This window comes from Schistocerca serialis, chromosome 6, assembly GCF_023864345.2.
Source record: "Schistocerca serialis cubense isolate TAMUIC-IGC-003099 chromosome 6, iqSchSeri2.2, whole genome shotgun sequence".
NCBI classification, from domain to species: domain Eukaryota; kingdom Metazoa; phylum Arthropoda; class Insecta; order Orthoptera; family Acrididae; genus Schistocerca; species Schistocerca serialis.
In genome coordinates, this window is record NC_064643.1 from 769,266,785 (window position 1) to 769,279,250 (window position 12,466).

Consider the following 12,466-nt stretch of genomic DNA (forward strand, 5'->3'; position numbering starts at 1 on the left):
CATAGTATTTCATAGCGACGCAATTTCCGTGTGAATTCGTCAATGAGTGGAAGTGAGGGATGCAGTAAAGAAGGATTAGTGGATCGGAAATGAGATTGTCGTATCCCAAATGAAAATCCTGTCGTTTCCATAGAAACGTTACTCGATTTAGAAGGAGAAGTCATAGAACCCATAGTATTTCATAGCGACGCAATTTCCGTGTGAATTAGTCAATGAGTGGGAGTGAGGGATGCAGTAAAGAAGGATTAGTGGATCGGAAATGTAATTGTCGTATCCCAAAAGAAAATCCTGTCGTTTCCATAGAAACGTTACTCGATTTAGAAGGAGAAGTCATAGAACCCATAGTATTTCATAGCGACGCAATTTCCGTGTGAATTCATCAATGAGTGGGAGTGAGGGATGCTGTAAAGAAGGATTAGTGGATCGGAAATGAGATTGTCGTATCCCAAAAGAAAATCCTGTCGTTTCCATAGAAACGATACTCGATTTAGAAGGAAATGTCTTAGAACACATAGTATTTCATAGCGACGTAATTTCCGTGTGAATTCGTCAATGTGTGAGAGTAAGGGATGCAGTAAAGAAGGATTAGTGGATCGGAAATGAGATTGTCGTATCCCAAAAGAAAATCATGTCGTTTCCATAGAAACGTTACTCGATTTAGAAGGAGAAGTCATAGAACCCATAGTATTTCATCGCGACTCAATTTCTGTGTTCATTCGTCAATGTGGGGGAGCTAGGGACGTAATAAAGAAGGAATAGTGCATCGAGAACGCGATACTCGTATCGCAAAAGAAAAGCCAGTCGTTTCCATAGAAACGATACTCGATTTAGAAGGAGAAGTCATAGAACCCATAGTATTTCATTGCGACGCAATTGCTGTGTTAATTCGTCAATGTGTGGGAGTGAGGGATGCAGTAAAGAAGGATTAGTGGATCGGAAATGTGATTGTCGTATCCCAAAAAAAAAAAAAAATCCTGTCGTTTCCATAGAAACGTTACTGGATTTAGAAGGAAATGTCTTAGAACACATAGTATTTCATAGCGACGCAATTTCCGTGTGAATTCGTCAATGTGTGGGAGTGAGGGATGCAGTAAAAAAGGATTAGTGGATCGGAAATGAGCTTGTCGTATCCCAAAAGAGAATCCTGTCGTTTTCATAGAAACGTTACTCGATTTAGAAGGTAATGTCTTAGAACACATAGTGTTTCATAGCGACGCAATTTCCGTGTGAATTCGCCAATGTGTGGGAGTAAGGGATGCAGCAAAGAAGGATTAGTGGATCGGAAATGTGATTGTCGTATCCCAAAAGAAAATCCTGCCGTTTGCATAGAAACGTTAATCGATTTAGAAGGAAATGTCTTAGAACACAAAGTATTTCATAGCGACGCAATTTCCGTGTGAATTCGTCAATGTGTGGGAGTGAGGGATGCAGTAAAGAAGGATTAGTGGATCGGAAATGAGATTGTCGTATCCCAAAAGAAAATCCTGTCGTTTCCATAGAAACGTTACTCGATTTGGAAGGAAATGTCTTAGAACACATAGTATTTCATAGCCACGCAATTTCCGTGTGAATTCGTCAATGAGTGGGAGTGAGGGATGCAGTAAAGAAGGATTAGTGGATCGGAAATGTGATTGTCGTATCCCAAAAGAAAATCCTGTCGTTTCCATAGAAACGTTACTCGATTTAGGAGAAAATGTCTTAGAACACATAGTAATTCATAGCGACGCAATTTCCGTGTGAATTCGTCAATGTGTGGGAGTGAGGGATGCAGTAAAGAAGGATTAGTGGATCGGAAATGAGATTGTCGTATCCCAAAAGAAAATCCTGTCGTTTCCATAGAAACGTTACTCGATTTAGAAGGAGAAGTCATAGAACCCTTAGTATTTCATAGCGACTCAATTTCTGTGTTAATTCGTCAATGTGAGGGAGCTACTGATGCAATAAAGAAGGAATAGTGCATCGAGAAGGAGATACTCGTATCGCAAAAGAAAAGCCAGTCGTTTCCATAGAAACAATACTCGATTTAGAAGGAGAAGTCATAGAACCCATAGTATTTCATTGCGACGCAATTTCCGTGTGAATTCGTCAATGAGTGGAAGTGAGGGATGCAGTAAAGAAGGATTAGTGGATCGGAAATGAGATTGTCGTATCCCAAAAGAAAATCCTGTCGTTTCCGAGGAAACGTTACTCGATTTAGAAGGAGAAGTCATAGAACCCATAGTAATTCATAGCGACTTAATTTCAGTGTTAATTCGTCAATGTGAGGGAGCTAGGGATGCAATAAAGAAGGAATAGTGCATCGAGAAGGAGATACTCGTATCGCAAAAGAGAAGCCAGTCGTTTCCATAGAAACGTTACTCGATTTAGAAGGAAATGTCTTAGAACACATAGTATTTCATAGCGCCGCAATTTCCGTGTGAATTCGCCAATGTGTGGGAGTAAGGGATGCAGCAAAGAAGGATTAGTAGATCGGAAATGTGATTGTTGTATCCCAAAAGAAAATCCTGTCGTTTGCATAGAAACGTTACTCGATTTAGAAGGAAATGTCTTAGAACACAAAGTATTTCATAGCGACGCAATTTCCGTGTGAATTCGTCAATGTGTGGGAGTGAGGGATGCAGTAAAGAAGGATTAGTGGATCGGAAATGAGATTGTCGTCTCCCAAAAGAAAATCCTGTCGTTTCCATAGAAACGTTACTCGATTTAGAAGGAAATGTCTTAGAACACATAGTACTCGTATTTCATAGCGACGCAATTTCCGTGTGAATTCGTCAATGTGTGGGAGTGAGGGATGCAGTAAAGAAGGATTAGTGGATCGGAAATGAGATTGTCGTATCCCAAAAGAAAATCCTGTCGTTTCCATAGAAACGTTACTCGATTTAGAAGGAAATGTCTTAGAACACATAGTATTTCATAGCGACGCAATTTCCGTGTGAATTCGCCAATGTGTGGGAGTAAGGGATGCAGCAAAGAAGGATTAGTGGATCGGAAATGTGATTGTCGTATCCCAAAAGAAAATCCTGTCGTTTCCATAGAAACGTTACTCGATTTTGAAGGAAATGTCTTAGAACACATAGTATTTCATAGCGACGCAATTCCCGTATGAATTCGTCAATGAGTGTGAGTGAGGGATGCAGTAAAGAAGGATTAGTGGATCGGAAATGAGATTGTCATATCCCAAAAGAAAATCCTGTCGTTTCCATAGAAACGTTACTCGATTTAGAAGGAAATGTCTTAGAACACATAGTATTTCATAGCGACGCAATTTCCGTGTGAATTCGTCAATGAGTGGGAGTGAGGGATGCAGTAAAGAAGGATTAGTGGATCCGAAATGAGATTGTCGTATCCCAAAAGAAAATCCTGTCGTTTCCATAGAACCGTTACTCGATTTAGAAGGAGAAGTCATAGAACCCATAGTATTTCATAGCGACTCAATTTCTGTGTTAATTCGTCAATGTGAGGGAGCTAGGGATGCAATAAAGAAGGAGTAGTGCATCGAGAAGGAGATACTCGTATCGCAAAAGAAAAGCCAGTCGTTCCACAGAAACGATACTCGATTTAGAAGGAGAAGTCATAGAACCCATAGTATTTCATTGCGACGCAATTGCTGTGTTAATTCGTCAATGTGTGGGAGTGAGGGATGCAGTAAAGAAGGATTAGTGGATCGGATATGTGATTGTCGTATCCCAAAAGAAAATCCTGTCGTTTCCATAGATACGTTACTCGATTTAGAAGGAAATGTCTTAGGACAAAAAGTATTTCATAGCGACGCAATATCCGTGTGAATTCGTCAATGTGTGGGAGTGAGGGATGCAGTAAAGAAGGATTAGTGGATCGGAAATGAGATTGTCGTATCCCAAAAGAAAATCCTCGTCAATGTGTGGGAGTGAGGAATGCAGTAAAGAAGGATTAGTGGATCGGAAATGAGATTGTCGTATCCCAAAAGAGAATCCTGTCGTTTCCATAGAAACGTTACTCGATTTAGAAGGAAATGTCTTAGAACACATAGTATTTCATAGCGACGCAATTTCCGTGTGAATTCGTCAATGTGTGGGAGTGAGGGATGCAGTAAAGACGGATTAGTGGATCGGAAATGTGATTGTCGTATCCCAAAAGAAAATCCTGTCGTTTCCATAGAAACGTTACTCGATTTAGAAGGAGAAGTCATAGAACACTTAGTATTTCATAGCGACTCAATTACTGTGTTAATTCGTCAATGTGAGGGAGCTAGGGATACAATAAAGTAGGAATAGTGCATCGAGAAGGAGTTACTCGTATCGCAAAAGAAAAGCCAGTCGTTTCCAAAGAAACAATACTCGATTTAGAAGGAGAAGTCATAGAACCCATAGTATTTCATTGCGACGCAATTGCTGTGTTAATTCGTCAATGTGTGGGAGTGAGGGATGCAGTAAAGAAGGATTAGTGGATCGGAAATGTGTTCGTCGTATGCCAAAAGAAAATCCCGTCGATTCCATAGAAACGTTACTCGATTTAGAAGGAAATGTCTTAGAACACATAGTATTTCATAGCGACGCAATTTCCGTGTGAATTCGTCAATGAGTGGAAGTGAGGGATGCAGTAAAGAAGGATTAGTGGATCGGAAATGAGATTGTCGTATCCCAAATGAAAATCCTGTCGTTTCCATAGAAACGTTACTCGATTTAGAAGGAGAAGTCATAGAACCCATAGTATTTCATAGCGACGCAATTTCCGTGTGAATTAGTCAATGAGTGGGAGTGAGGGATGCAGTAAAGAAGGATTAGTGGATCGGAAATGTAATTGTCGTATCCCAAAAGAAAATCCTGTCGTTTCCATAGAAACGTTACTCGATTTAGAAGGAGAAGTCATAGAACCCATAGTATTTCATAGCGACGCAATTTCCGTGTGAATTCATCAATGAGTGGGAGTGAGGGATGCTGTAAAGAAGGATTAGTGGATCGGAAATGAGATTGTCGTATCCCAAAAGAAAATCCTGTCGTTTCCATAGAAACGATACTCGATTTAGAAGGAGAAGTCATAGAACCCATAGTATTTCATTGCGGCGCAATTGCTGTGTAAATTCGTCAATGTGTGGGAGTGAGGGATGCAGTAAAGAAGGACTAGTGGATCGGAATTGTGATTGTCGTATCCCAAAAGAAAATCCTGTCGTTTCCATAGAAACGTTACTCGATTTAGAAGGAAATGTCTTAGAACACATAGTATTTCATAGCGACGTAATTTCCGTGTGAATTCGTCAATGTGTGAGAGTAAGGGATGCAGTAAAGAAGGATTAGTGGATCGGAAATGAGATTGTCGTATCCCAAAAGAAAATCCTGTCGTTTCCATAGAAACGTTACTCGATTTAGAAGGAGAAGTCATAGAACCCATAGTATTTCATCGCGACTCAATTTCTGTGTTCATTCGTCAATGTGGGGGAGCTAGGGACGTAATAAAGAAGGAATAGTGCATCGAGAACGCGATACTCGTATCGCAAAAGAAAAGCCAGTCGTTTCCATAGAAACGATACTCGATTTAGAAGGAGAAGTCATAGAACCCATAGTATTTCATTGCGACGCAATTGCTGTGTTAATTCGTCAATGTGTGGGAGTGAGGGATGCAGTAAAGAAGGATTAGTGGATCGGAAATGTGATTGTCGTATCCCAAAAAAAAAAAAAATCCTGTCGTTTCCATAGAAACGTTACTGGATTTAGAAGGAAATGTCTTAGAACACATAGTATTTCATAGCGACGCAATTTCCGTGTGAATTCGTCAATGTGTGGGAGTGAGGGATGCAGTAAAAAAGGATTAGTGGATCGGAAATGAGCTTGTCGTATCCCAAAAGAGAATCCTGTCGTTTTCATAGAAACGTTACTCGATTTAGAAGGTAATGTCTTAGAACACATAGTATTTCATAGCGACGCAATTTCCGTGTGAATTCGTCAATGTGTGGGAGTTAGGGATGCAGTAAAGAAGGATTAGTGGATCGGAAATGAGATTGTCGTATCCCAAAAGAAAATCCTGTCGTTTCCAAAGAAACGTTACTCGATTTAGAAGGAGAAGTCATAGAACCCATAGTAATTCATAGTGACTTAGTTTCAGTTTTAATTCGTCAAAGTGAGGGAGCTGGGGATGCAATAAAGAAGGAATAGTGCATCGAGAAGGAGATACTCGTATCGCAAAAGAAAAGCCAGTCGTTTCCATAGAAACGATACTCGATTTAGAAGGAGAAGTCATAGAACCCATAGTATTTCTTTGCGCCGCAATTGCTGTGTTAATTCGTCAATGTGTGGGAGTGAGGGATGCAGTAAAGAAGGATTAGTGGATCGGAAATGTGATTGTCGTATCCCAAAAGAAAATCCTGTCGTTTCCATAGAAACGTTACTCGATTTAGATGGAAATGTCTTAGAACACATAGTATTTCATAGCGACGCAATTTCCGTGTGAATTCGTCAATGTGTGCGAGTAAGGGATGCAGTAAAGAAGGATTAGTGGATCGGAAATGAGATTGTCGTATCCCAAAAGAAAATCCTGTCGTTTCCATAGAAACGTTACTCGATTTAGAAGGAAATGTCTTAGAACACATAGTACTCGTATTTCATAGCGACGCAATTTCCGTGTGAATTCGTCAATGTGTGGGAGTGAGGGATGCAGTAAAGAAGGATTAGTGGATCGGAAATGAGATTGTCGTATCCCAAAAGAAAATCCTGTCGTTTCCATAGAAACGTTACTCGATTTAGAAGGAAATGTCTTAGAACACATAGTATTTCATTGCGACGCAATTTCCGTGTGAATTCGTCAATGAGTGGAAGTGAGGGATGCAGTAAAGAAGGATTAGTGGATCGGAAATGACATTGTCGTATCCCAAAAGAAAATCCTGTCATTTCCATAGAAACGTTACTCGATTTAGAAGGAGAAGTCATAGAACCCATAGTATTTCATAGCGACGCAATTTCCGTGTGAATTAGTCAATGAGTGGGTGTGATTGATGCAGTAAAGAAGGATTAGTGGATCGGAAATGTGATTGTCGTATCCCAAAAGAAAATCCTGTCGTTTCCATATAAATGTTACTCGATTTAGAAGGAAATGTCTTAGAACACATAGTATTTCATAGCGACGCAATTTCCGTATGAATTCGTCAATGTGTGGGATTGGGGGATGCAGTAAAGAAGGATTAGTGGATCGGAAATGAGATTGTCGTATCCCAAAAGAAAATCCTGTCGTTTCCATAGAAACGTTACTCGATTTGGAAGGAAATGTCTTAGAACACATAGTATTTCATAGCCACGCAATTTCCGTGTGAATTCGTCAATGAGTGGGAGTGAGGGATGCAGTAAAGAAGGATTAGTGGATCGGAAATGTGATTGTCGTATCCCAAAAGAAAATCCTGTCGTTTCCATAGAAACGTTACTCGATTTAGAAGAAAATGTCTTAGAACACATAGTAATTCATAGCGACGCAATTTCCGTGTGAATTCGTCAATGTGTGGGAGTGAGGGATGCAGTAAAGAAGGATTAGTGGATCGGAAATGAGATTGTCGTATCCCAAAAGAAAATCCTGTCGTTTCCATAGAAACGTTACTCGATTTAGAAGGAGAAGTCATAGAACCCTTAGTATTTCATAGCGACTCAATTTCTGTGTTAATTCGTCAATGTGAGGGAGCTACTGATGCAATAAAGAAGGAATAGTGCATCGAGAAGGAGATACTCGTATCGCAAAAGAAAAGCCAGTCGTTTCCATAGAAACAATACTCGATTTAGAAGGAGAAGTCATAGAACCCATAGTATTTCATTGCGACGCAATTTCCGTGTGAATTCGTCAATGAGTGGAAGTGAGGGATGCAGTAAAGAAGGATTAGTGGATCGGAAATGAGATTGTCGTATCCCAAAAGAAAATCCTGTCGTTTCCATAGAAACGTTACTCGATTTAGAAGGAAATGTCTTAGAACACATAGTATTTCATTGCGACGCAATTTCCGTGTGAATTCGTCAATGAGTGGAAGTGAGGGATGCAGTAAAGAAGGATTAGTGGATCGGAAATGACATTGTCGTATCCCAAAAGAAAATCCTGTCATTTCCATAGAAACGTTACTCGATTTAGAAGGAGAAGTCATAGAACCCATAGTATTTCATAGCGACGCAATTTCCGTGTGAATTAGTCAATGAGTGGGTGTGATTGATGCAGTAAAGAAGGATTAGTGGATCGGAAATGTGATTGTCGTATCCCAAAAGAAAATCCTGTCGTTTCCATATAAATGTTACTCGATTTAGAAGGAAATGTCTTAGAACACATAGTATTTCATAGCGACGCAATTTCCGTATGAATTCGTCAATGTGTGGGATTGGGGGATGCAGTAAAGAAGGATTAGTGGATCGGAAATGAGATTGTCGTATCCCAAAAGAAAATCCTGTCGTTTCCATAGAAACGTTACTCGATTTGGAAGGAAATGTCTTAGAACACATAGTATTTCATAGCCACGCAATTTCCGTGTGAATTCGTCAATGAGTGGGAGTGAGGGATGCAGTAAAGAAGGATTAGTGGATCGGAAATGTGATTGTCGTATCCCAAAAGAAAATCCTGTCGTTTCCATAGAAACGTTACTCGATTTAGAAGAAAATGTCTTAGAACACATAGTAATTCATAGCGACGCAATTTCCGTGTGAATTCGTCAATGTGTGGGAGTGAGGGATGCAGTAAAGAAGGATTAGTGGATCGGAAATGAGATTGTCGTATCCCAAAAGAAAATCCTGTCGTTTCCATAGAAACGTTACTCGATTTAGAAGGAGAAGTCATAGAACCCTTAGTATTTCATAGCGACTCAATTTCTGTGTTAATTCGTCAATGTGAGGGAGCTACTGATGCAATAAAGAAGGAATAGTGCATCGAGAAGGAGATACTCGTATCGCAAAAGAAAAGCCAGTCGTTTCCATAGAAACAATACTCGATTTAGAAGGAGAAGTCATAGAACCCATAGTATTTCATTGCGACGCAATTTCCGTGTGAATTCGTCAATGAGTGGAAGTGAGGGATGCAGTAAAGAAGGATTAGTGGATCGGAAATGAGATTGTCGTATCCCAAAAGAAAATCCTGTCGTTTCCATAGAAACGTTACTCGATTTAGAAGGAGAAGTCATAGAACCCATAGTATTTCATAGCGACGAAATTTCCGTGTGAATTCGTCAATGAGTGGGAGTGAGGGATGCAGTAAAGGAGGATTAGTGGATCGGAAATGGGATTGTCGTATCCCAAAAGAAAATCCTGTCGTTTCCGAGGAAACGTTACTCGATTTAGAAGGAGAAGTCATAGAACCCATAGTAATTCATAGCGGCTTAATTTCAGTGTTAATTCGTCAATGTGAGGGAGCTAGGGATGCAATAAAGAAGGAATAGTGCATCGAGAAGGAGATACTCGTATCGCAAAAGAGAAGCCAGTCGTTTCCATAGAAACGTTACTCGATTTAGAAGGAAATGTCTTAGAACACATAGTATTTCATAGCGCCGCAATTTCCGTGTGAATTCGCCAATGTGTGGGAGTAAGGGATGCAGCAAAGAAGGATTAGTAGATCGGAAATGTGATTGTTGTATCCCAAAAGAAAATCCTGTCGTTTGCATAGAAACGTTACTCGATTTAGAAGGAAATGTCTTAGAACACATAGTACTCGTATTTAATAGCGACGCAATTTCCGTGTGAATTCGTCAATGTGTGTGAGTGAGGGATTCAGTAAAGATGGATTAGTGGATTGGAAATGAGATTGTCGTATCGACAAATGAAAATCCTGTCGTTTCCATAGAAACGTTACTCGATTTAGAAGGAAATGTCTTAGAACACATAGTGTTTCATAGCGACGCAATTTCCGTGTGAATTCGCCAATGTGTGGGAGTAAGGGATGCAGCAAAGAAGGATTAGTGGATCGGAAATGTGATTGTCGTATCCCAAAAGAAAATCCTGCCGTTTGCATAGAAACGTTAATCGATTTAGAAGGAAATGTCTTAGAACACAAAGTATTTCATAGCGACGCAATTTCCGTGTGAATTCGTCAATGTGTGGGAGTGAGGGATGCAGTAAAGAAGGATTAGTGGATCGGAAATGAGATTGTCGTATCCCAAAAGAAATTCCTGTCGTTTCCATAGAAACGTTACTCGATTTGGAAGGAAATGTCTTAGAACACATAGTATTTCATAGCCACGCAATTTCCGTGTGAATTCGTCAATGAGTGGGAGTGAGGGATGCAGTAAAGAAGGATTAGTGGATCGGAAATGTGATTGTCGTATCCCAAAAGAAAATCCTGTCGTTTCCATAGAAACGTTACTCGATTTAGGAGAAAATGTCTTAGAACACATAGTAATTCATAGCGACGCAATTTCCGTGTGAATTCGTCAATGTGTGGGAGTGAGGGATGCAGTAAAGAAGGATTAGTGGATCGGAAATGAGATTGTCGTATCCCAAAAGAAAATCCTGTCGTTTCCATAGAAACGTTACTCGATTTAGAAGGAGAAGTCATAGAACCCTTAGTATTTCATAGCGACTCAATTTCTGTGTTAATTCGTCAATGTGAGGGAGCTACTGATGCAATAAAGAAGGAATAGTGCATCGAGAAGGAGATACTCGTATCGCAAAAGAAAAGCCAGTCGTTTCCATAGAAACAATACTCGATTTAGAAGGAGAAGTCATAGAACCCATAGTATTTCATTGCGACGCAATTTCCGTGTGAATTCGTCAATGAGTGGAAGTGAGGGATGCAGTAAAGAAGGATTAGTGGATCGGAAATGAGATTGTCGTATCCCAAAAGAAAATCCTGTCGTTTCCATAGAAACGTTACTCGATTTAGAAGGAGAAGTCATAGAACCCATAGTATTTCATAGCGACGAAATTTCCGTGTGAATTCGTCAATGAGTGGGAGTGAGGGATGCAGTAAAGGAGGATTAGTGGATCGGAAATGAGATTGTCGTATCCCAAAAGAAAATCCTGTCGTTTCCGAGGAAACGTTACTCGATTTAGAAGGAGAAGTCATAGAACCCATAGTAATTCATAGCGACTTAATTTCAGTGTTAATTCGTCAATGTGAGGGAGCTAGGGATGCAATAAAGAAGGAATAGTGCATCGAGAAGGAGATACTCGTATCGCAAAAGAGAAGCCAGTCGTTTCCATAGAAACGTTACTCGATTTAGAAGGAAATATCTTAGAACACATAGTATTTCATAGCGCCGCAATTTCCGTGTGAATTCGCCAATGTGTGGGAGTAAGGGATGCAGCAAAGAAGGATTAGTAGATCGGAAATGTGATTGTTGTATCCCAAAAGAAAATCCTGTCGTTTGCATAGAAACGTTACTCGATTTAGAAGGAAATGTCTTAGAACACAAAGTATTTCATAGCGACGCAATTTCCGTGTGAATTCGTCAATGTGTGGGAGTGAGGGATGCAGTAAAGAAGGATTAGTGGATCGGAAATGAGATTGTCGTCTCCCAAAAGAAAATCCTGTCGTTTCCATAGAAACGTTACTCGATTTAGAAGGAAATGTCTTAGAACACATAGTACTCGTATTTCATAGCGACGCAATTTCCGTGTGAATTCGTCAATGTGTGGGAGTGAGGGATGCAGTAAAGAAGGATTAGTGGATCGGAAATGAGATTGTCGTATCCCAAAAGAAAATCCTGTCGTTTCCATAGAAACGTTACTCGATTTAGAAGGAAATGTCTTAGAACACATAGTATTTCATAGCGACGCAATTTCCGTGTGAATTCGCCAATGTGTGGGAGTAAGGGATGCAGCAAAGAAGGATTAGTGGATCGGAAATGTGATTGTCGTATCCCAAAAGAAAATCCTGTCGTTTCCATAGAAACGTTACTCGATTTTGAAGGAAATGTCTTAGAACACATAGTATTTCATAGCGACGCAATTCCCGTATGAATTCGTCAATGAGTGTGAGTGAGGGATGCAGTAAAGAAGGATTAGTGGATCGGAAATGAGATTGTCATATCCCAAAAGAAAATCCTGTCGTTTCCATAGAAACGTTTCTCGATTTAGAAGGAGAAGTCATAGAACCCATAGTATTTCATTGCGACGCAATTTCCGTGTGAATTCGTCAATGAGTGGAAGTGAGGGATGCAGTAAAGAAGGATTAGTGGATCGGAAATGACATTGTCGTATCCCAAAAGAAAATCCTGTCATTTCCATAGAAACGTTACTCGATTTAGAAGGAGAAGTCATAGAACCCATAGTATTTCATAGCGACGCAATTTCCGTGTGAATTAGTCAATGAGTGGGTGTGATTGATGCAGTAAAGAAGGATTAGTGGATCGGAAATGTGATAGTCGTATCCCAAAAGAAAATCCTGTCGTTTCCATATAAATGTTACTCGATTTAGAAGGAAATGTCTTAGAACACATAGTATTTCATAGCGACGCAATTTCCGTATGAATTCGTCAATGTGTGGGATTGGGGGATGCAGTAAAGAAGGATTAGTGGATCGGAAATGAGATTGTCGTATCCCA